Raw genomic sequence first — 22,169 nt, 5'->3', positions numbered from 1 at the left:
GGAGAATTTACGTGAGGTAAGTAATGTTTTTATGTACCTTGATTACCTGATACCTGAAAATTGGCCGTCTAAGCAAGCTAGCAGGTCTGTAGGCATGCGTTCTTAGTACATAGTAACACTACTCAATCGTCCACATTTCGTTCGTCAGAAAATACGTGACGGCTGGTGGCCCTGGGATCTTTCACTATTGTAACAGAGGTTCATAATATTATGTCAATTGGCAAATTGTCAAGTTGTCAATATGGACGTTGCCTAGATACATAATTATTTATTTGAAAATAATGTTTTGGAAAACTCCGATACTTTGGATCGTAGTCGCGGAGTTTCTAATTTATAAAATATTATAATCACAGTTAAACGAGAAAACATTAATTCAATTATAATATCCAACAGTCAACCAAAGGCCACGAACAATCAACCCAAACCCAAACCATAGTCAAACTATTTTTAGGGTTCAGTAGGTATCTGTAGAAAAAAAAGATGTTGTACGTAGCCTCGACTGTTGTAGTCGCGTAGGTGTGCATGGCACCATTAAATATCGTAGGAGGCGATGACCCTCCGCGCGGCTGAGGTTCCCGCATCGTAGTCGCTTTGTCGCGCAGGTTTGGATGATGCATTAGGCGCACCTTCTTTTTATTTTATCTGCTTGAACTCAGCTTATTTACTTTGACAAAATACGTTTAAAATTCATCATCATCAGGATCGACCCATCGCCGGGTCACTACTGAGCACAAGTCTCCTCTCAGAATGAGAAGCTACCACACTGGCCAAGCACGTATTGGCACACCTCACGCACCATTGAGGGAGCATTATGGCCAACTCTCAAGCATGCAGGTTTCCTGACAGTGTTTTCCTTCACCACTTCGTTGTCTGTCTGTGTGTCATCTTTCAAGAGAATCAAAACTTATAAATTGGGTACTTCCCGTTTACGTAGAATCATGAAAGGCAGGTAGCAATATCTTATAGCCCAAGCACTCTACTCCTGTGGCCCAAGTAAAGAGTAAAATCCGACAACTGAATTGTCATTACATAAAAAAAAACTTGTACGGAACTCTTCATGTGTGAGGCAGACTCGCACTTGACCGGTTTTTGAAAGTTATGTCAAATAAAAATTTGACATGCAATAACAAACAAAATGAAATACAAGCCACTTTATTCCTTATTTCATCGGGTGAAAGTCGATTTCAATTTAATCGTAGGTATATCTTGAAAAGCGAACTATTATACGACTACGTAAAATGGGTACATTTTTAAAGCAACGACATGTTAGAAACAGATATTTCTTTTTGGTCGTTTTAAACTATGTGAGTCATTCAGATAATTCTTGATTTAGTGATGTTCGGTCAAAAATATTTCATGGAACGTATAATTAACATAACATTGATGTTACTTTTGAAGAGATATTAGCTGCCTTATTGGATTTATATTATTATAGAAATTGGGTTTTAGAATGGCACAAATAAACGGTAATTTATGAATAAAGTTTAAAAAGCGTGAAATAAAAATTAAATTAAAAATTTAAAAAACCCCCGACACATAAACCTCTAAAAAATAAAAAAATAATAGGTAAGTATGTATGGGCCCTTTAAGAATAGTATAAATAGTAAAGTTTTTATCCAAGCGCTCGTTGCGCCAGGGGACCGCTACCTATCATAAACTATGAAAGTCATCTGTTGTAGGAAGAATAGTTTTTTTAACTTTAGCGGTCCCCCGACGCAACGAACGCTTGGATAAAAACTTTACTATTTATACTATTCTTAAAGGGCCCATACATACTTACCTATTATTTTTTTATTTTTTAGAGGTTTATGTGTCGGGGGTTTTTTAAATTTTTAATTTAATTTTTATTGATAACATAGGTTCTCTAATAGTGCGGAAAACGTAGGTTTGTTTGTGAGGTTGGACAATGGTCAACTAACGCCCACTGACTTTTTGTCTTTGTCATATGTATGGGAATATGTAACAGAGAGAGCACTATATTAACTACTCTCAGAGGACAGCGTATCGGTAGAGTGTAGACTGTAGATCCAATTACAATTTTATTTGTATTGTATAATTTTACCGTTAGGCCGGACCTGCTATTTTAAACTGAATTATGTTTTACTATTATTCTGTGAGATATAGTACTTAATAATCGTAAAATAAAATTTAATATGAAAATATGCCATTGAGAATCATTATTTTGTGTACATTCAACAAAACGAGACGAAAAGTAATTTCGACGCGCGTTAGAATATTGTTTCAATTTGAAAGCGAATGAACTTTAAAACGACTTGTTATTGTAGATAAATATTTACTGAATACTATAAAGGTCGAAAGTAATAAACTTTTATACATACAATAAATATATCTTTCTTAAAGGGAAAGTTTAGAAAGTTAAATATAGTCATGTCTGAAGATAAGTAACTTTTGATGTTTTCCCAAATAATAAGTATTTCTGAAATTGTAAGTTATAATCAATAGAGTTAAAATTAATTTGACAAGACATGATGAAAAGCAATATTGAATTTGAGAAAGTGGTGATAGCTAAGTGGTTAACAAGTCAGACGTTTGGGGGTTGGAATTCAACTCCGGACACGCACTCTAACACGCACTCTGATACAATCTCAGCCGGGCATTCTTTTTATTTCAGACCTGCAGTTCATGTGTTCAGTAGTGGCCCAATGACGGGTTAGGTGAGAGAAGGTGAAGCGAGGGTTTTATCTGTGAGTTGACATATACTGCGAATCGTTGACACCCAACAGGGTGTGGTTTAATTGAGTCGGCGCTCGTAAATTGCTTTGATGTAAAGACGAACGAACTTGCTAACTGCTTTATATTGTGCATCTTGAGTAATACCTTTGACCTAGTAAAATGTTCCTGGAAGCTAGATTTAAAGCTTGGCTGATTTAAGGCTCGCAGGGAGTGTAAGTGATAACGATATGAGACTTCGTTCATATTAAATGGTTGAAAGTCTATATTTTTCTAAACTTTTACATCAATCGCTATAATTTGCTGTTACCCGTTGAAGAGTTTTATTGTCCAACTAGATTTTATCAAATTTCCAGTTAATTTACACAAAACTTAAAATAACTTTGTGTAAAAAAAATACTTAAAACAAACTTTGTTGAACTTATGGAACAACATAGACGAAAATTTCTATTCCTTATCCCGAACGAATCCTATTGTTTTTCGAAATGAAATCTAACTTACTTGTTAGCTAAGTGTATCTATAAGTAAGCCAAGTTGCACTCAAATCCATTCAGTAGTTTCATCATGATGCGTGTACATACAAACAGAAACACAAGTAGACAGACAGACAGACAAAAACATTGAATAATCCTGATTTGGGTTAATATACATATTTATCGTCAGTATATCCTCCGACAAAAATTTTCAAAATAAATATAAGTATTAATATTATTTAATGTACAGAAATCGTTTAGTTACGTTTTTAACCCCCGACCCAAAAAGAGGGGTGTTATAAGTTTGACGTGTGTATCTGTGTATCTGTGTATCTGTGTATCTGTGTATCTGTGTATCTGTGTATCTGTGTATCTGTGTATCTGTCTGTGGCCTCGTAGCGCCTAAACGAATGAACCGATTTTAATTTAGTTTTTTTTGTTTGAAAGGTGGCTTGATCGAGAGTGTTCTTAGCTATAATCCAAAAAAATTGGTTCAGCCGTTTGGAAGTTATCAGCTCTTTTCTGGTTTTCTTATTACTTTTATCCCAGGACCACCAGAGGTTACGTATTTTCTGACACAGGAAATATGTACGATTGAGTAGTGTTAGTAAGTACTAAGAAAGCATGCCTAGCCTACGTGCTAGCTTGCTTAGACGGCCAATTTTCAGGTATCTGATAATCAAGGTACATAAAAACATTACTTACCTCACGTAAATTCGCCAAACTGATTTTTACGTATATTTTAGGCAATATCCTTAAAAATATGTCGCCAATACTCCCAGACACTTCCCGCGTCGGCCGTATTGCTTTGCAGACGCTTTAAAGCTCCCAAAATAAGTAATTACTTAACTGCACGTAAATTCTGATGCTCCATTTTTATATATGTCCACCAGACAACTATTTTAAAACCTTTTACAAGAAGACAGACCGATCCAGAGGGCCAATCATCCCCTAAATTCAATTTTAATGCCTCTGTGGGTTTGAGCGCGAGGGCATCGTTATCTACGCGCATGAGACTGAGTAAGACATGTATTAGGATATATTGACTTCTCTCTCACTCTCTTATAGTTTACTTATGTCAATTAATTATTAATATTAAAAAAATCTGCTAAAAATTAAAAAAATTGGAGAATTTACGTGAGGTAAGTAATGTTTTTATGTACCTTGATTACCTGATACCTGAAAATTGGCCGTCTAAGCAAGCTAGCAGGTCTGTAGGCATGCGTTCTTAGTACATAGTAACACTACTCAATCGTCCACATTTCGTTCGTCAGAAAATACGTGACGGCTGGTGGCCCTGGGATCTTTCACTATTGTAACAGAGGTTCATAATATTATGTCAATTGGCAAATTGTCAAGTTGTCAATATGGACGTTGCCTAGATACATAATTATTTATTTGAAAATAATGTTTTGGAAAACTCCGATACTTTGGATCGTAGTCGCGGAGTTTCTAATTTATAAAATATTATAATCACAGTTAAACGAGAAAACATTAATTCAATTATAATATCCAACAGTCAACCAAAGGCCACGAACAATCAACCCAAACCCAAACCATAGTCAAACTATTTTTAGGGTTCAGTAGGTATCTGTAGAAAAAAAAGATGTTGTACGTAGCCTCGACTGTTGTAGTCGCGTAGGTGTGCATGGCACCATTAAATATCGTAGGAGGCGATGACCCTCCGCGCGGCTGAGGTTCCCGCATCGTAGTCGCTTTGTCGCGCAGGTTTGGATGATGCATTAGGCGCACCTTCTTTTTATTTTATCTGCTTGAACTCAGCTTATTTACTTTGACAAAATACGTTTAAAATTCATCATCATCAGGATCGACCCATCGCCGGGTCACTACTGAGCACAAGTCTCCTCTCAGAATGAGAAGCTACCACACTGGCCAAGCACGTATTGGCACACCTCACGCACCATTGAGGGAGCATTATGGCCAACTCTCAAGCATGCAGGTTTCCTGACAGTGTTTTCCTTCACCACTTCGTTGTCTGTCTGTGTGTCATCTTTCAAGAGAATCAAAACTTATAAATTGGGTACTTCCCGTTTACGTAGAATCATGAAAGGCAGGTAGCAATATCTTATAGCCCAAGCACTCTACTCCTGTGGCCCAAGTAAAGAGTAAAATCCGACAACTGAATTGTCATTACATAAAAAAAAACTTGTACGGAACTCTTCATGTGTGAGGCAGACTCGCACTTGACCGGTTTTTGAAAGTTATGTCAAATAAAAATTTGACATGCAATAACAAACAAAATGAAATACAAGCCACTTTATTCCTTATTTCATCGGGTGAAAGTCGATTTCAATTTAATCGTAGGTATATCTTGAAAAGCGAACTATTATACGACTACGTAAAATGGGTACATTTTTAAAGCAACGACATGTTAGAAACAGATATTTCTTTTTGGTCGTTTTAAACTATGTGAGTCATTCAGATAATTCTTGATTTAGTGATGTTCGGTCAAAAATATTTCATGGAACGTATAATTAACATAACATTGATGTTACTTTTGAAGAGATATTAGCTGCCTTATTGGATTTATATTATTATAGAAATTGGGTTTTAGAATGGCACAAATAAACGGTAATTTATGAATAAAGTTTAAAAAGCGTGAAATAAAAATTAAATTAAAAATTTAAAAAACCCCCGACACATAAACCTCTAAAAAATAAAAAAATAATAGGTAAGTATGTATGGGCCCTTTAAGAATAGTATAAATAGTAAAGTTTTTATCCAAGCGCTCGTTGCGCCAGGGGACCGCTACCTATCATAAACTATGAAAGTCATCTGTTGTAGGAAGAATAGTTTTTTTAACTTTAGCGGTCCCCCGACGCAACGAACGCTTGGATAAAAACTTTACTATTTATACTATTCTTAAAGGGCCCATACATACTTACCTATTATTTTTTTATTTTTTAGAGGTTTATGTGTCGGGGGTTTTTTAAATTTTTAATTTAATTTTTATTGATAACATAGGTTCTCTAATAGTGCGGAAAACGTAGGTTTGTTTGTGAGGTTGGACAATGGTCAACTAACGCCCACTGACTTTTTGTCTTTGTCATATGTATGGGAATATGTAACAGAGAGAGCACTATATTAACTACTCTCAGAGGACAGCGTATCGGTAGAGTGTAGACTGTAGATCCAATTACAATTTTATTTGTATTGTATAATTTTACCGTTAGGCCGGACCTGCTATTTTAAACTGAATTATGTTTTACTATTATTCTGTGAGATATAGTACTTAATAATCGTAAAATAAAATTTAATATGAAAATATGCCATTGAGAATCATTATTTTGTGTACATTCAACAAAACGAGACGAAAAGTAATTTCGACGCGCGTTAGAATATTGTTTCAATTTGAAAGCGAATGAACTTTAAAACGACTTGTTATTGTAGATAAATATTTACTGAATACTATAAAGGTCGAAAGTAATAAACTTTTATACATACAATAAATATATCTTTCTTAAAGGGAAAGTTTAGAAAGTTAAATATAGTCATGTCTGAAGATAAGTAACTTTTGATGTTTTCCCAAATAATAAGTATTTCTGAAATTGTAAGTTATAATCAATAGAGTTAAAATTAATTTGACAAGACATGATGAAAAGCAATATTGAATTTGAGAAAGTGGTGATAGCTAAGTGGTTAACAAGTCAGACGTTTGGGGGTTGGAATTCAACTCCGGACACGCACTCTAACACGCACTCTGATACAATCTCAGCCGGGCATTCTTTTTATTTCAGACCTGCAGTTCATGTGTTCAGTAGTGGCCCAATGACGGGTTAGGTGAGAGAAGGTGAAGCGAGGGTTTTATCTGTGAGTTGACATATACTGCGAATCGTTGACACCCAACAGGGTGTGGTTTAATTGAGTCGGCGCTCGTAAATTGCTTTGATGTAAAGACGAACGAACTTGCTAACTGCTTTATATTGTGCATCTTGAGTAATACCTTTGACCTAGTAAAATGTTCCTGGAAGCTAGATTTAAAGCTTGGCTGATTTAAGGCTCGCAGGGAGTGTAAGTGATAACGATATGAGACTTCGTTCATATTAAATGGTTGAAAGTCTATATTTTTAACCCCCGACCCAAAAAGAGGGGTGTTATAAGTTTGACGTGTGTATCTGTGTATCTGTGTATCTGTGTATCTGTGTATCTGTGTATCTGTGTATCTGTGTATCTGTGTATCTGTGTATCTGTCTGTGGCCTCGTAGCGCCTAAACGAATGAACCGATTTTAATTTAGTTTTTTTTGTTTGAAAGGTGGCTTGATCGAGAGTGTTCTTAGCTATAATCCAAAAAAATTGGTTCAGCCGTTTGGAAGTTATCAGCTCTTTTCTGGTTTTCTTATTACTTTTATCCCAGGACCACCAGAGGTTACGTATTTTCTGACACAGGAAATATGTACGATTGAGTAGTGTTAGTAAGTACTAAGAAAGCATGCCTAGCCTACGTGCTAGCTTGCTTAGACGGCCAATTTTCAGGTATCTGATAATCAAGGTACATAAAAACATTACTTACCTCACGTAAATTCGCCAAACTGATTTTTACGTATATTTTAGGCAATATCCTTAAAAATATGTCGCCAATACTCCCAGACACTTCCCGCGTCGGCCGTATTGCTTTGCAGACGCTTTAAAGCTCCCAAAATAAGTAATTACTTAACTGCACGTAAATTCTGATGCTCCATTTTTATATATGTCCACCAGACAACTATTTTAAAACCTTTTACAAGAAGACAGACCGATCCAGAGGGCCAATCATCCCCTAAATTCAATTTTAATGCCTCTGTGGGTTTGAGCGCGAGGGCATCGTTATCTACGCGCATGAGACTGAGTAAGACATGTATTAGGATATATTGACTTCTCTCTCACTCTCTTATAGTTTACTTATGTCAATTAATTATTAATATTAAAAAAATCTGCTAAAAATTAAAAAAATTGGAGAATTTACGTGAGGTAAGTAATGTTTTTATGTACCTTGATTACCTGATACCTGAAAATTGGCCGTCTAAGCAAGCTAGCAGGTCTGTAGGCATGCGTTCTTAGTACATAGTAACACTACTCAATCGTCCACATTTCGTTCGTCAGAAAATACGTGACGGCTGGTGGCCCTGGGATCTTTCACTATTGTAACAGAGGTTCATAATATTATGTCAATTGGCAAATTGTCAAGTTGTCAATATGGACGTTGCCTAGATACATAATTATTTATTTGAAAATAATGTTTTGGAAAACTCCGATACTTTGGATCGTAGTCGCGGAGTTTCTAATTTATAAAATATTATAATCACAGTTAAACGAGAAAACATTAATTCAATTATAATATCCAACAGTCAACCAAAGGCCACGAACAATCAACCCAAACCCAAACCATAGTCAAACTATTTTTAGGGTTCAGTAGGTATCTGTAGAAAAAAAAGATGTTGTACGTAGCCTCGACTGTTGTAGTCGCGTAGGTGTGCATGGCACCATTAAATATCGTAGGAGGCGATGACCCTCCGCGCGGCTGAGGTTCCCGCATCGTAGTCGCTTTGTCGCGCAGGTTTGGATGATGCATTAGGCGCACCTTCTTTTTATTTTATCTGCTTGAACTCAGCTTATTTACTTTGACAAAATACGTTTAAAATTCATCATCATCAGGATCGACCCATCGCCGGGTCACTACTGAGCACAAGTCTCCTCTCAGAATGAGAAGCTACCACACTGGCCAAGCACGTATTGGCACACCTCACGCACCATTGAGGGAGCATTATGGCCAACTCTCAAGCATGCAGGTTTCCTGACAGTGTTTTCCTTCACCACTTCGTTGTCTGTCTGTGTGTCATCTTTCAAGAGAATCAAAACTTATAAATTGGGTACTTCCCGTTTACGTAGAATCATGAAAGGCAGGTAGCAATATCTTATAGCCCAAGCACTCTACTCCTGTGGCCCAAGTAAAGAGTAAAATCCGACAACTGAATTGTCATTACATAAAAAAAAACTTGTACGGAACTCTTCATGTGTGAGGCAGACTCGCACTTGACCGGTTTTTGAAAGTTATGTCAAATAAAAATTTGACATGCAATAACAAACAAAATGAAATACAAGCCACTTTATTCCTTATTTCATCGGGTGAAAGTCGATTTCAATTTAATCGTAGGTATATCTTGAAAAGCGAACTATTATACGACTACGTAAAATGGGTACATTTTTAAAGCAACGACATGTTAGAAACAGATATTTCTTTTTGGTCGTTTTAAACTATGTGAGTCATTCAGATAATTCTTGATTTAGTGATGTTCGGTCAAAAATATTTCATGGAACGTATAATTAACATAACATTGATGTTACTTTTGAAGAGATATTAGCTGCCTTATTGGATTTATATTATTATAGAAATTGGGTTTTAGAATGGCACAAATAAACGGTAATTTATGAATAAAGTTTAAAAAGCGTGAAATAAAAATTAAATTAAAAATTTAAAAAACCCCCGACACATAAACCTCTAAAAAATAAAAAAATAATAGGTAAGTATGTATGGGCCCTTTAAGAATAGTATAAATAGTAAAGTTTTTATCCAAGCGCTCGTTGCGCCAGGGGACCGCTACCTATCATAAACTATGAAAGTCATCTGTTGTAGGAAGAATAGTTTTTTTAACTTTAGCGGTCCCCCGACGCAACGAACGCTTGGATAAAAACTTTACTATTTATACTATTCTTAAAGGGCCCATACATACTTACCTATTATTTTTTTATTTTTTAGAGGTTTATGTGTCGGGGGTTTTTTAAATTTTTAATTTAATTTTTATTCTAAACTTTTACATCAATCGCTATAATTTGCTGTTACCCGTTGAAGAGTTTTATTGTCCAACTAGATTTTATCAAATTTCCAGTTAATTTACACAAAACTTAAAATAACTTTGTGTAAAAAAAATACTTAAAACAAACTTTGTTGAACTTATGGAACAACATAGACGAAAATTTCTATTCCTTATCCCGAACGAATCCTATTGTTTTTCGAAATGAAATCTAACTTACTTGTTAGCTAAGTGTATCTATAAGTAAGCCAAGTTGCACTCAAATCCATTCAGTAGTTTCATCATGATGCGTGTACATACAAACAGAAACACAAGTAGACAGACAGACAGACAAAAACATTGAATAATCCTGATTTGGGTTAATATACATATTTATCGTCAGTATATCCTCCGACAAAAATTTTCAAAATAAATATAAGTATTAATATTATTTAATGTACAGAAATCGTTTAGTTACGTTTTTATTATAAGTATATCGTGTATAGATAGTAATTAACTTGAAACAAGCGCACTTGTTAATTAACCTTGTTTGTGTTCGTTTGGGTGTCGGTAAATATAAGAAGGTACCTACCGACTACCGGCTTGTGATAATGCTATGTAATGTTAATATCAATTTATTTTTGTTTATACAATGATTATTTCGGCGAATAGGTTGTGGATGTGTAGAAAGGGTAAGTAGATTATCACACTAATATTATAAAGGAGAAAGTTTGTATGTGTGTGTGTGTGTGTGTGTATGTTTGTTACTCCTTCACGCAAAAACTACTGGACGGATTGAGCTGAAATTTAGAATGGAGATAGATTATACCCTGGATTAGCACTATAGGCTACTTTTTATCCCGGAAAATCAAAGAGTTCCCACGGGAATTTTAAAAACCTACATCCACGCGAACGAAGTCGCGGGTATCAGCTAGTACTTTATAAAGTAAAGTTTCGCCCCAGATTTCAACACGGGCTTATACAAGGAACGGATCAACAATTTCCTGAAAGATCGGCAGTGCATTGGTGATTCTTCGTGCTCAATGCTCATAAGTGGCGGTAATCACTTAACATCAGGTGACCCGTTATCGTATGCACAATATTTTTATTTTAGTAGAAACTGTACTGTACGTCGGTAATTACAATAGTTCCTGATTAAGGACAGCTGAATTAAAAACATAATTTAATTAAACAAGCTATTATTATAAAACGAGAGGTGATTAAGCCTTCGTAAGACGTTGGCCTTCAATCCGGGGAGTGGAGGGTTCGATTCCGGCCACGGACCTCGAACTTTTTGGAGTTATTTGTAAACTTGCTCTAACGCCGAAGGAAAACATCATGAAGAAACCTGCATGCATGAGAGTTCCCCAATATATTCTCAAAGATGTGTGAACTCTGCTAACCCGCACTTGGTCAGAGTGGTTGACTATTGCCAAACCTTTCTCATTCTGAGACGAGATCCTTCTCAGTTGTGAGCAGACGATGTTTTCCTTTCGCCGTTAAATCAAGTGACATTTTATTACTTAAGAGGGGTCTCTCCGTCACTCGCTCCATACAAACGTAGTTCGTCTCTCATTGGTAATACTAAGTACTAACCAATCATACTCAAATGAAATTGGGGCTACGATTGTATGAAGAAGTGACGGAGAGAGCCTTGATAAAATACGTATAGCTCCGAGAAATTAGAGGTGCATGCCAAGGGTCGAACCCCGGACTACGGAAGAGGAGGCCGACGTCTTCACCACTAAGCTATCACCACTTCACTGAATTTTCGTGCCAACTTAAACCCTCTTTATTATGAATAAAAATTAAATTAAAAATTTAAAAAACCCCCGACACATAAACCTCTAAAAAATAAAAAAATAATAGGTAAGTATGTATGGGCCCTTTAAGAATAGTATAAATAGTAAAGTTTTTATCCAAGCGTTCGTTGCGTCGGGGGACCGCTAAAGTTAAAAAAACTATTCTTCCTACAACAGATGACTTTCATAGTTTATGATAGGTAGCGGTCCCCTGGCGCAACGAGCGCTTGGATAAAAACTTTACTATTTATACTATTCTTAAAGGGCCCATACATACTTACCTATTATTTTTTTATTTTTTAGAGGTTTATGTGTCGGGGGTTTTTTAAATTTTTAATTTAATTTTTATTTCACGCTTTTTAAACTTTATTCATAAATTACCGTTTATTTGTGCCATTCTAAAACCCAATTTCTATAATAATATAAATCCAATAAGGCAGCTAATATCTCTTCAAAAGTAACATCAATGTTATGTTAATTATACGTTCCATGAAATATTTTTGACCGAACATCACTAAATCAAGAATTATCTGAATGACTCACATAGTTTAAAACGACCAAAAAGAAATATCTGTTTCTAACATGTCGTTGCTTTAAAAATGTACCCATTTTACGTAGTCGTATAATAGTTCGCTTTTCAAGATATACCTACGATTAAATTGAAATCGACTTTCACCCGATGAAATAAGGAATAAAGTGGCTTGTATTTCATTTTGTTTGTTATTGCATGTCAAATTTTTATTTGACATAACTTTCAAAAACCGGTCAAGTGCGAGTCTGCCTCACACATGAAGAGTTCCGTACAAGTTTTTTTTTATGTAATGACAATTCAGTTGTCGGATTTTACTCTTTACTTGGGCCACAGGAGTAGAGTGCTTGGGCTATAAGATATTGCTACCTGCCTTTCATGATTCTACGTAAACGGGAAGTACCCAATTTATAAGTTTTGATTCTCTTGAAAGATGACACACAGACAGACAACGAAGTGGTGAAGGAAAACACTGTCAGGAAACCTGCATGCTTGAGAGTTGGCCATAATGCTCCCTCAATGGTGCGTGAGGTGTGCCAATACGTGCTTGGCCAGTGTGGTAGCTTCTCATTCTGAGAGGAGACTTGTGCTCAGTAGTGACCCGGCGATGGGTCGATCCTGATGATGATGAATTTTAAACGTATTTTGTCAAAGTAAATAAGCTGAGTTCAAGCAGATAAAATAAAAAGAAGGTGCGCCTAATGCATCATCCAAACCTGCGCGACAAAGCGACTACGATGCGGGAACCTCAGCCGCGCGGAGGGTCATCGCCTCCTACGATATTTAATGGTGCCATGCACACCTACGCGACTACAACAGTCGAGGCTACGTACAACATCTTTTTTTTCTACAGATACCTACTGAACCCTAAAAATAGTTTGACTATGGTTTGGGTTTGGGTTGATTGTTCGTGGCCTTTGGTTGACTGTTGGATATTATAATTGAATTAATGTTTTCTCGTTTAACTGTGATTATAATATTTTATAAATTAGAAACTCCGCGACTACGATCCAAAGTATCGGAGTTTTCCAAAACATTATTTTCAAATAAATAATTATGTATCTAGGCAACGTCCATATTGACAACTTGACAATTTGCCAATTGACATAATATTATGAACCTCTGTTACAATAGTGAAAGATCCCAGGGCCACCAGCCGTCACGTATTTTCTGACGAACGAAATGTGGACGATTGAGTAGTGTTACTATGTACTAAGAACGCATGCCTACAGACCTGCTAGCTTGCTTAGACGGCCAATTTTCAGGTATCAGGTAATCAAGGTACATAAAAACATTACTTACCTCACGTAAATTCTCCAATTTTTTTAATTTTTAGCAGATTTTTTTAATATTAATAATTAATTGACATAAGTAAACTATAAGAGAGTGAGAGAGAAGTCAATATATCCTAATACATGTCTTACTCAGTCTCATGCGCGTAGATAACGATGCCCTCGCGCTCAAACCCACAGAGGCATTAAAATTGAATTTAGGGGATGATTGGCCCTCTGGATCGGTCTGTCTTCTTGTAAAAGGTTTTAAAATAGTTGTCTGGTGGACATATATAAAAATGGAGCATCAGAATTTACGTGCAGTTAAGTAATTACTTATTTTGGGAGCTTTAAAGCGTCTGCAAAGCAATACGGCCGACGCGGGAAGTGTCTGGGAGTATTGGCGACATATTTTTAAGGATATTGCCTAAAATATACGTAAAAATCAGTTTGGCGAATTTACGTGAGGTAAGTAATGTTTTTATGTACCTTGATTATCAGATACCTGAAAATTGGCCGTCTAAGCAAGCTAGCACGTAGGCTAGGCATGCTTTCTTAGTACTTACTAACACTACTCAATCGTACATATTTCCTGTGTCAGAAAATACGTAACCTCTGGTGGTCCTGGGATAAAAGTAATAAGAAAACCAGAAAAGAGCTGATAACTTCCAAACGGCTGAACCAATTTTTTTGGATTATAGCTAAGAACACTCTCGATCAAGCCACCTTTCAAACAAAAAAAACTAAATTAAAATCGGTTCATTCGTTTAGGCGCTACGAGGCCACAGACAGATACACAGATACACAGATACACAGATACACAGATACACAGATACACAGATACACAGATACACAGATACACAGATACACAGATACACAGATACACAGATACACACGTCAAACTTATAACACCCCTCTTTTTGGGTCGGGGGTTAAAAATATAGACTTTCAACCATTTAATATGAACGAAGTCTCATATCGTTATCACTTACACTCCCTGCGAGCCTTAAATCAGCCAAGCTTTAAATCTAGCTTCCAGGAACATTTTACTAGGTCAAAGGTATTACTCAAGATGCACAATATAAAGCAGTTAGCAAGTTCGTTCGTCTTTACATCAAAGCAATTTACGAGCGCCGACTCAATTAAACCACACCCTGTTGGGTGTCAACGATTCGCAGTATATGTCAACTCACAGATAAAACCCTCGCTTCACCTTCTCTCACCTAACCCGTCATTGGGCCACTACTGAACACATGAACTGCAGGTCTGAAATAAAAAGAATGCCCGGCTGAGATTGTATCAGAGTGCGTGTTAGAGTGCGTGTCCGGAGTTGAATTCCAACCCCCAAACGTCTGACTTGTTAACCACTTAGCTATCACCACTTTCTCAAATTCAATATTGCTTTTCATCATGTCTTGTCAAATTAATTTTAACTCTATTGATTATAACTTACAATTTCAGAAATACTTATTATTTGGGAAAACATCAAAAGTTACTTATCTTCAGACATGACTATATTTAACTTTCTAAACTTTCCCTTTAAGAAAGATATATTTATTGTATGTATAAAAGTTTATTACTTTCGACCTTTATAGTATTCAGTAAATATTTATCTACAATAACAAGTCGTTTTAAAGTTCATTCGCTTTCAAATTGAAACAATATTCTAACGCGCGTCGAAATTACTTTTCGTCTCGTTTTGTTGAATGTACACAAAATAATGATTCTCAATGGCATATTTTCATATTAAATTTTATTTTACGATTATTAAGTACTATATCTCACAGAATAATAGTAAAACATAATTCAGTTTAAAATAGCAGGTCCGGCCTAACGGTAAAATTATACAATACAAATAAAATTGTAATTGGATCTACAGTCTACACTCTACCGATACGCTGTCCTCTGAGAGTAGTTAATATAGTGCTCTCTCTGTTACATATTCCCATACATATGACAAAGACAAAAAGTCAGTGGGCGTTAGTTGACCATTGTCCAACCTCACAAACAAACCTACGTTTTCCGCACTATTAGAGAACCTATGTTATCAATAAAAATTAAATTAAAAATTTAAAAAACCCCCGACACATAAACCTCTAAAAAATAAAAAAATAATAGGTAAGTATGTATGGGCCCTTTAAGAATAGTATAAATAGTAAAGTTTTTATCCAAGCGTTCGTTGCGTCGGGGGACCGCTAAAGTTAAAAAAACTATTCTTCCTACAACAGATGACTTTCATAGTTTATGATAGGTAGCGGTCCCCTGGCGCAACGAGCGCTTGGATAAAAACTTTACTATTTATACTATTCTTAAAGGGCCCATACATACTTACCTATTATTTTTTTATTTTTTAGAGGTTTATGTGTCGGGGGTTTTTTAAATTTTTAATTTAATTTTTATTTCACGCTTTTTAAACTTTATTCATAAATTACCGTTTATTTGTGCCATTCTAAAACCCAATTTCTATAATAATATAAATCCAATAAGGCAGCTAATATCTCTTCAAAAGTAACATCAATGTTATGTTAATTATACGTTCCATGAAATATTTTTGACCGAACATCACTAAATCAAGAATTATCTGAATGACTCACATAGTTTAAAACGACCAAAAAGAAATATCTGTTTCTAACATGTCGTTGCTTTAAAAATGTACCCATTTTACGTAGTCGTATAATAGTTCGCTTTTCAAGATATACCTACGATTAAATTGAAATCGACTTTCACCCGATGAAATAAGGAATAAAGTGGCTTGTATTTCATTTTGTTTGTTATTGCATGTCAAATTTTTATTTGACATAACTTTCAAAAACCGGTCAAGTGCGAGTCTGCCTCACACATGAAGAGTTCCGTACAAGTTTTTTTTTATGTAATGACAATTCAGTTGTCGGATTTTACTCTTTACTTGGGCCACAGGAGTAGAGTGCTTGGGCTATAAGATATTGCTACCTGCCTTTCATGATTCTACGTAAACGGGAAGTACCCAATTTATAAGTTTTGATTCTCTTGAAAGATGACACACAGACAGACAACGAAGTGGTGAAGGAAAACACTGTCAGGAAACCTGCATGCTTGAGAGTTGGCCATAATGCTCCCTCAATGGTGCGTGAGGTGTGCCAATACGTGCTTGGCCAGTGTGGTAGCTTCTCATTCTGAGAGGAGACTTGTGCTCAGTAGTGACCCGGCGATGGGTCGATCCTGATGATGATGAATTTTAAACGTATTTTGTCAAAGTAAATAAGCTGAGTTCAAGCAGATAAAATAAAAAGAAGGTGCGCCTAATGCATCATCCAAACCTGCGCGACAAAGCGACTACGATGCGGGAACCTCAGCCGCGCGGAGGGTCATCGCCTCCTACGATATTTAATGGTGCCATGCACACCTACGCGACTACAACAGTCGAGGCTACGTACAACATCTTTTTTTTCTACAGATACCTACTGAACCCTAAAAATAGTTTGACTATGGTTTGGGTTTGGGTTGATTGTTCGTGGCCTTTGGTTGACTGTTGGATATTATAATTGAATTAATGTTTTCTCGTTTAACTGTGATTATAATATTTTATAAATTAGAAACTCCGCGACTACGATCCAAAGTATCGGAGTTTTCCAAAACATTATTTTCAAATAAATAATTATGTATCTAGGCAACGTCCATATTGACAACTTGACAATTTGCCAATTGACATAATATTATGAACCTCTGTTACAATAGTGAAAGATCCCAGGGCCACCAGCCGTCACGTATTTTCTGACGAACGAAATGTGGACGATTGAGTAGTGTTACTATGTACTAAGAACGCATGCCTACAGACCTGCTAGCTTGCTTAGACGGCCAATTTTCAGGTATCAGGTAATCAAGGTACATAAAAACATTACTTACCTCACGTAAATTCTCCAATTTTTTTAATTTTTAGCAGATTTTTTTAATATTAATAATTAATTGACATAAGTAAACTATAAGAGAGTGAGAGAGAAGTCAATATATCCTAATACATGTCTTACTCAGTCTCATGCGCGTAGATAACGATGCCCTCGCGCTCAAACCCACAGAGGCATTAAAATTGAATTTAGGGGATGATTGGCCCTCTGGATCGGTCTGTCTTCTTGTAAAAGGTTTTAAAATAGTTGTCTGGTGGACATATATAAAAATGGAGCATCAGAATTTACGTGCAGTTAAGTAATTACTTATTTTGGGAGCTTTAAAGCGTCTGCAAAGCAATACGGCCGACGCGGGAAGTGTCTGGGAGTATTGGCGACATATTTTTAAGGATATTGCCTAAAATATACGTAAAAATCAGTTTGGCGAATTTACGTGAGGTAAGTAATGTTTTTATGTACCTTGATTATCAGATACCTGAAAATTGGCCGTCTAAGCAAGCTAGCACGTAGGCTAGGCATGCTTTCTTAGTACTTACTAACACTACTCAATCGTACATATTTCCTGTGTCAGAAAATACGTAACCTCTGGTGGTCCTGGGATAAAAGTAATAAGAAAACCAGAAAAGAGCTGATAACTTCCAAACGGCTGAACCAATTTTTTTGGATTATAGCTAAGAACACTCTCGATCAAGCCACCTTTCAAACAAAAAAAACTAAATTAAAATCGGTTCATTCGTTTAGGCGCTACGAGGCCACAGACAGATACACAGATACACAGATACACAGATACACAGATACACAGATACACAGATACACAGATACACAGATACACAGATACACACGTCAAACTTATAACACCCCTCTTTTTGGGTCGGGGGTTAAAAATATAGACTTTCAACCATTTAATATGAACGAAGTCTCATATCGTTATCACTTACACTCCCTGCGAGCCTTAAATCAGCCAAGCTTTAAATCTAGCTTCCAGGAACATTTTACTAGGTCAAAGGTATTACTCAAGATGCACAATATAAAGCAGTTAGCAAGTTCGTTCGTCTTTACATCAAAGCAATTTACGAGCGCCGACTCAATTAAACCACACCCTGTTGGGTGTCAACGATTCGCAGTATATGTCAACTCACAGATAAAACCCTCGCTTCACCTTCTCTCACCTAACCCGTCATTGGGCCACTACTGAACACATGAACTGCAGGTCTGAAATAAAAAGAATGCCCGGCTGAGATTGTATCAGAGTGCGTGTTAGAGTGCGTGTCCGGAGTTGAATTCCAACCCCCAAACGTCTGACTTGTTAACCACTTAGCTATCACCACTTTCTCAAATTCAATATTGCTTTTCATCATGTCTTGTCAAATTAATTTTAACTCTATTGATTATAACTTACAATTTCAGAAATACTTATTATTTGGGAAAACATCAAAAGTTACTTATCTTCAGACATGACTATATTTAACTTTCTAAACTTTCCCTTTAAGAAAGATATATTTATTGTATGTATAAAAGTTTATTACTTTCGACCTTTATAGTATTCAGTAAATATTTATCTACAATAACAAGTCGTTTTAAAGTTCATTCGCTTTCAAATTGAAACAATATTCTAACGCGCGTCGAAATTACTTTTCGTCTCGTTTTGTTGAATGTACACAAAATAATGATTCTCAATGGCATATTTTCATATTAAATTTTATTTTACGATTATTAAGTACTATATCTCACAGAATAATAGTAAAACATAATTCAGTTTAAAATAGCAGGTCCGGCCTAACGGTAAAATTATACAATACAAATAAAATTGTAATTGGATCTACAGTCTACACTCTACCGATACGCTGTCCTCTGAGAGTAGTTAATATAGTGCTCTCTCTGTTACATATTCCCATACATATGACAAAGACAAAAAGTCAGTGGGCGTTAGTTGACCATTGTCCAACCTCACAAACAAACCTACGTTTTCCGCACTATTAGAGAACCTATGTTATCAATAAAAATTAAATTAAAAATTTAAAAAACCCCCGACACATAAACCTCTAAAAAATAAAAAAATAATAGGTAAGTATGTATGGGCCCTTTAAGAATAGTATAAATAGTAAAGTTTTTATCCAAGCGTTCGTTGCGTCGGGGGACCGCTAAAGTTAAAAAAACTATTCTTCCTACAACAGATGACTTTCATAGTTTATGATAGGTAGCGGTCCCCTGGCGCAACGAGCGCTTGGATAAAAACTTTACTATTTATACTATTCTTAAAGGGCCCATACATACTTACCTATTATTTTTTTATTTTTTAGAGGTTTATGTGTCGGGGGTTTTTTAAATTTTTAATTTAATTTTTATTTCACGCTTTTTAAACTTTATTCATAAATTACCGTTTATTTGTGCCATTCTAAAACCCAATTTCTATAATAATATAAATCCAATAAGGCAGCTAATATCTCTTCAAAAGTAACATCAATGTTATGTTAATTATACGTTCCATGAAATATTTTTGACCGAACATCACTAAATCAAGAATTATCTGAATGACTCACATAGTTTAAAACGACCAAAAAGAAATATCTGTTTCTAACATGTCGTTGCTTTAAAAATGTACCCATTTTACGTAGTCGTATAATAGTTCGCTTTTCAAGATATACCTACGATTAAATTGAAATCGACTTTCACCCGATGAAATAAGGAATAAAGTGGCTTGTATTTCATTTTGTTTGTTATTGCATGTCAAATTTTTATTTGACATAACTTTCAAAAACCGGTCAAGTGCGAGTCTGCCTCACACATGAAGAGTTCCGTACAAGTTTTTTTTTATGTAATGACAATTCAGTTGTCGGATTTTACTCTTTACTTGGGCCACAGGAGTAGAGTGCTTGGGCTATAAGATATTGCTACCTGCCTTTCATGATTCTACGTAAACGGGAAGTACCCAATTTATAAGTTTTGATTCTCTTGAAAGATGACACACAGACAGACAACGAAGTGGTGAAGGAAAACACTGTCAGGAAACCTGCATGCTTGAGAGTTGGCCATAATGCTCCCTCAATGGTGCGTGAGGTGTGCCAATACGTGCTTGGCCAGTGTGGTAGCTTCTCATTCTGAGAGGAGACTTGTGCTCAGTAGTGACCCGGCGATGGGTCGATCCTGATGATGATGAATTTTAAACGTATTTTGTCAAAGTAAATAAGCTGAGTTCAAGCAGATAAAATAAAAAGAAGGTGCGCCTAATGCATCATCCAAACCTGCGCGACAAAGCGACTACGATGCGGGAACCTCAGCCGCGCGGAGGGTCATCGCCTCCTACGATATTTAATGGTGCCATGCACACCTACGCGACTACAACAGTCGAGGCTACGTACAACATCTTTTTTTTCTACAGATACCTACTGAACCCTAAAAATAGTTTGACTATGGTTTGGGTTTGGGTTGATTGTTCGTGGCCTTTGGTTGACTGTTGGATATTATAATTGAATTAATGTTTTCTCGTTTAACTGTGATTATAATATTTTATAAATTAGAAACTCCGCGACTACGATCCAAAGTATCGGAGTTTTCCAAAACATTATTTTCAAATAAATAATTATGTATCTAGGCAACGTCCATATTGACAACTTGACAATTTGCCAATTGACATAATATTATGAACCTCTGTTACAATAGTGAAAGATCCCAGGGCCACCAGCCGTCACGTATTTTCTGACGAACGAAATGTGGACGATTGAGTAGTGTTACTATGTACTAAGAACGCATGCCTACAGACCTGCTAGCTTGCTTAGACGGCCAATTTTCAGGTATCAGGTAATCAAGGTACATAAAAACATTACTTACCTCACGTAAATTCTCCAATTTTTTTAATTTTTAGCAGATTTTTTTAATATTAATAATTAATTGACATAAGTAAACTATAAGAGAGTGAGAGAGAAGTCAATATATCCTAATACATGTCTTACTCAGTCTCATGCGCGTAGATAACGATGCCCTCGCGCTCAAACCCACAGAGGCATTAAAATTGAATTTAGGGGATGATTGGCCCTCTGGATCGGTCTGTCTTCTTGTAAAAGGTTTTAAAATAGTTGTCTGGTGGACATATATAAAAATGGAGCATCAGAATTTACGTGCAGTTAAGTAATTACTTATTTTGGGAGCTTTAAAGCGTCTGCAAAGCAATACGGCCGACGCGGGAAGTGTCTGGGAGTATTGGCGACATATTTTTAAGGATATTGCCTAAAATATACGTAAAAATCAGTTTGGCGAATTTACGTGAGGTAAGTAATGTTTTTATGTACCTTGATTATCAGATACCTGAAAATTGGCCGTCTAAGCAAGCTAGCACGTAGGCTAGGCATGCTTTCTTAGTACTTACTAACACTACTCAATCGTACATATTTCCTGTGTCAGAAAATACGTAACCTCTGGTGGTCCTGGGATAAAAGTAATAAGAAAACCAGAAAAGAGCTGATAACTTCCAAACGGCTGAACCAATTTTTTTGGATTATAGCTAAGAACACTCTCGATCAAGCCACCTTTCAAACAAAAAAAACTAAATTAAAATCGGTTCATTCGTTTAGGCGCTACGAGGCCACAGACAGATACACAGATACACAGATACACAGATACACAGATACACAGATACACAGATACACAGATACACAGATACACAGATACACAGATACACACGTCAAACTTATAACACCCCTCTTTTTGGGTCGGGGGTTAAAAATATAGACTTTCAA

General features: G+C 36.0%; 1 protein-coding gene across 1 annotated transcript in view; it reads left to right on the top strand.

Annotated features, from left to right (window-relative positions):
• Positions 1-22,169, top strand: part of LOC123875801 (hemicentin-2-like) — a 357,222-nt gene that overhangs the window by 123,753 nt on the left and 211,300 nt on the right. The window lies entirely within an intron of this gene.

Source organism: Maniola jurtina, chromosome 20 (assembly GCF_905333055.1).
Source record: "Maniola jurtina chromosome 20, ilManJurt1.1, whole genome shotgun sequence".
Classification (NCBI taxonomy): domain Eukaryota; kingdom Metazoa; phylum Arthropoda; class Insecta; order Lepidoptera; family Nymphalidae; genus Maniola; species Maniola jurtina.
This window is presented reverse-complemented; position numbering and strand designations above follow the sequence as displayed.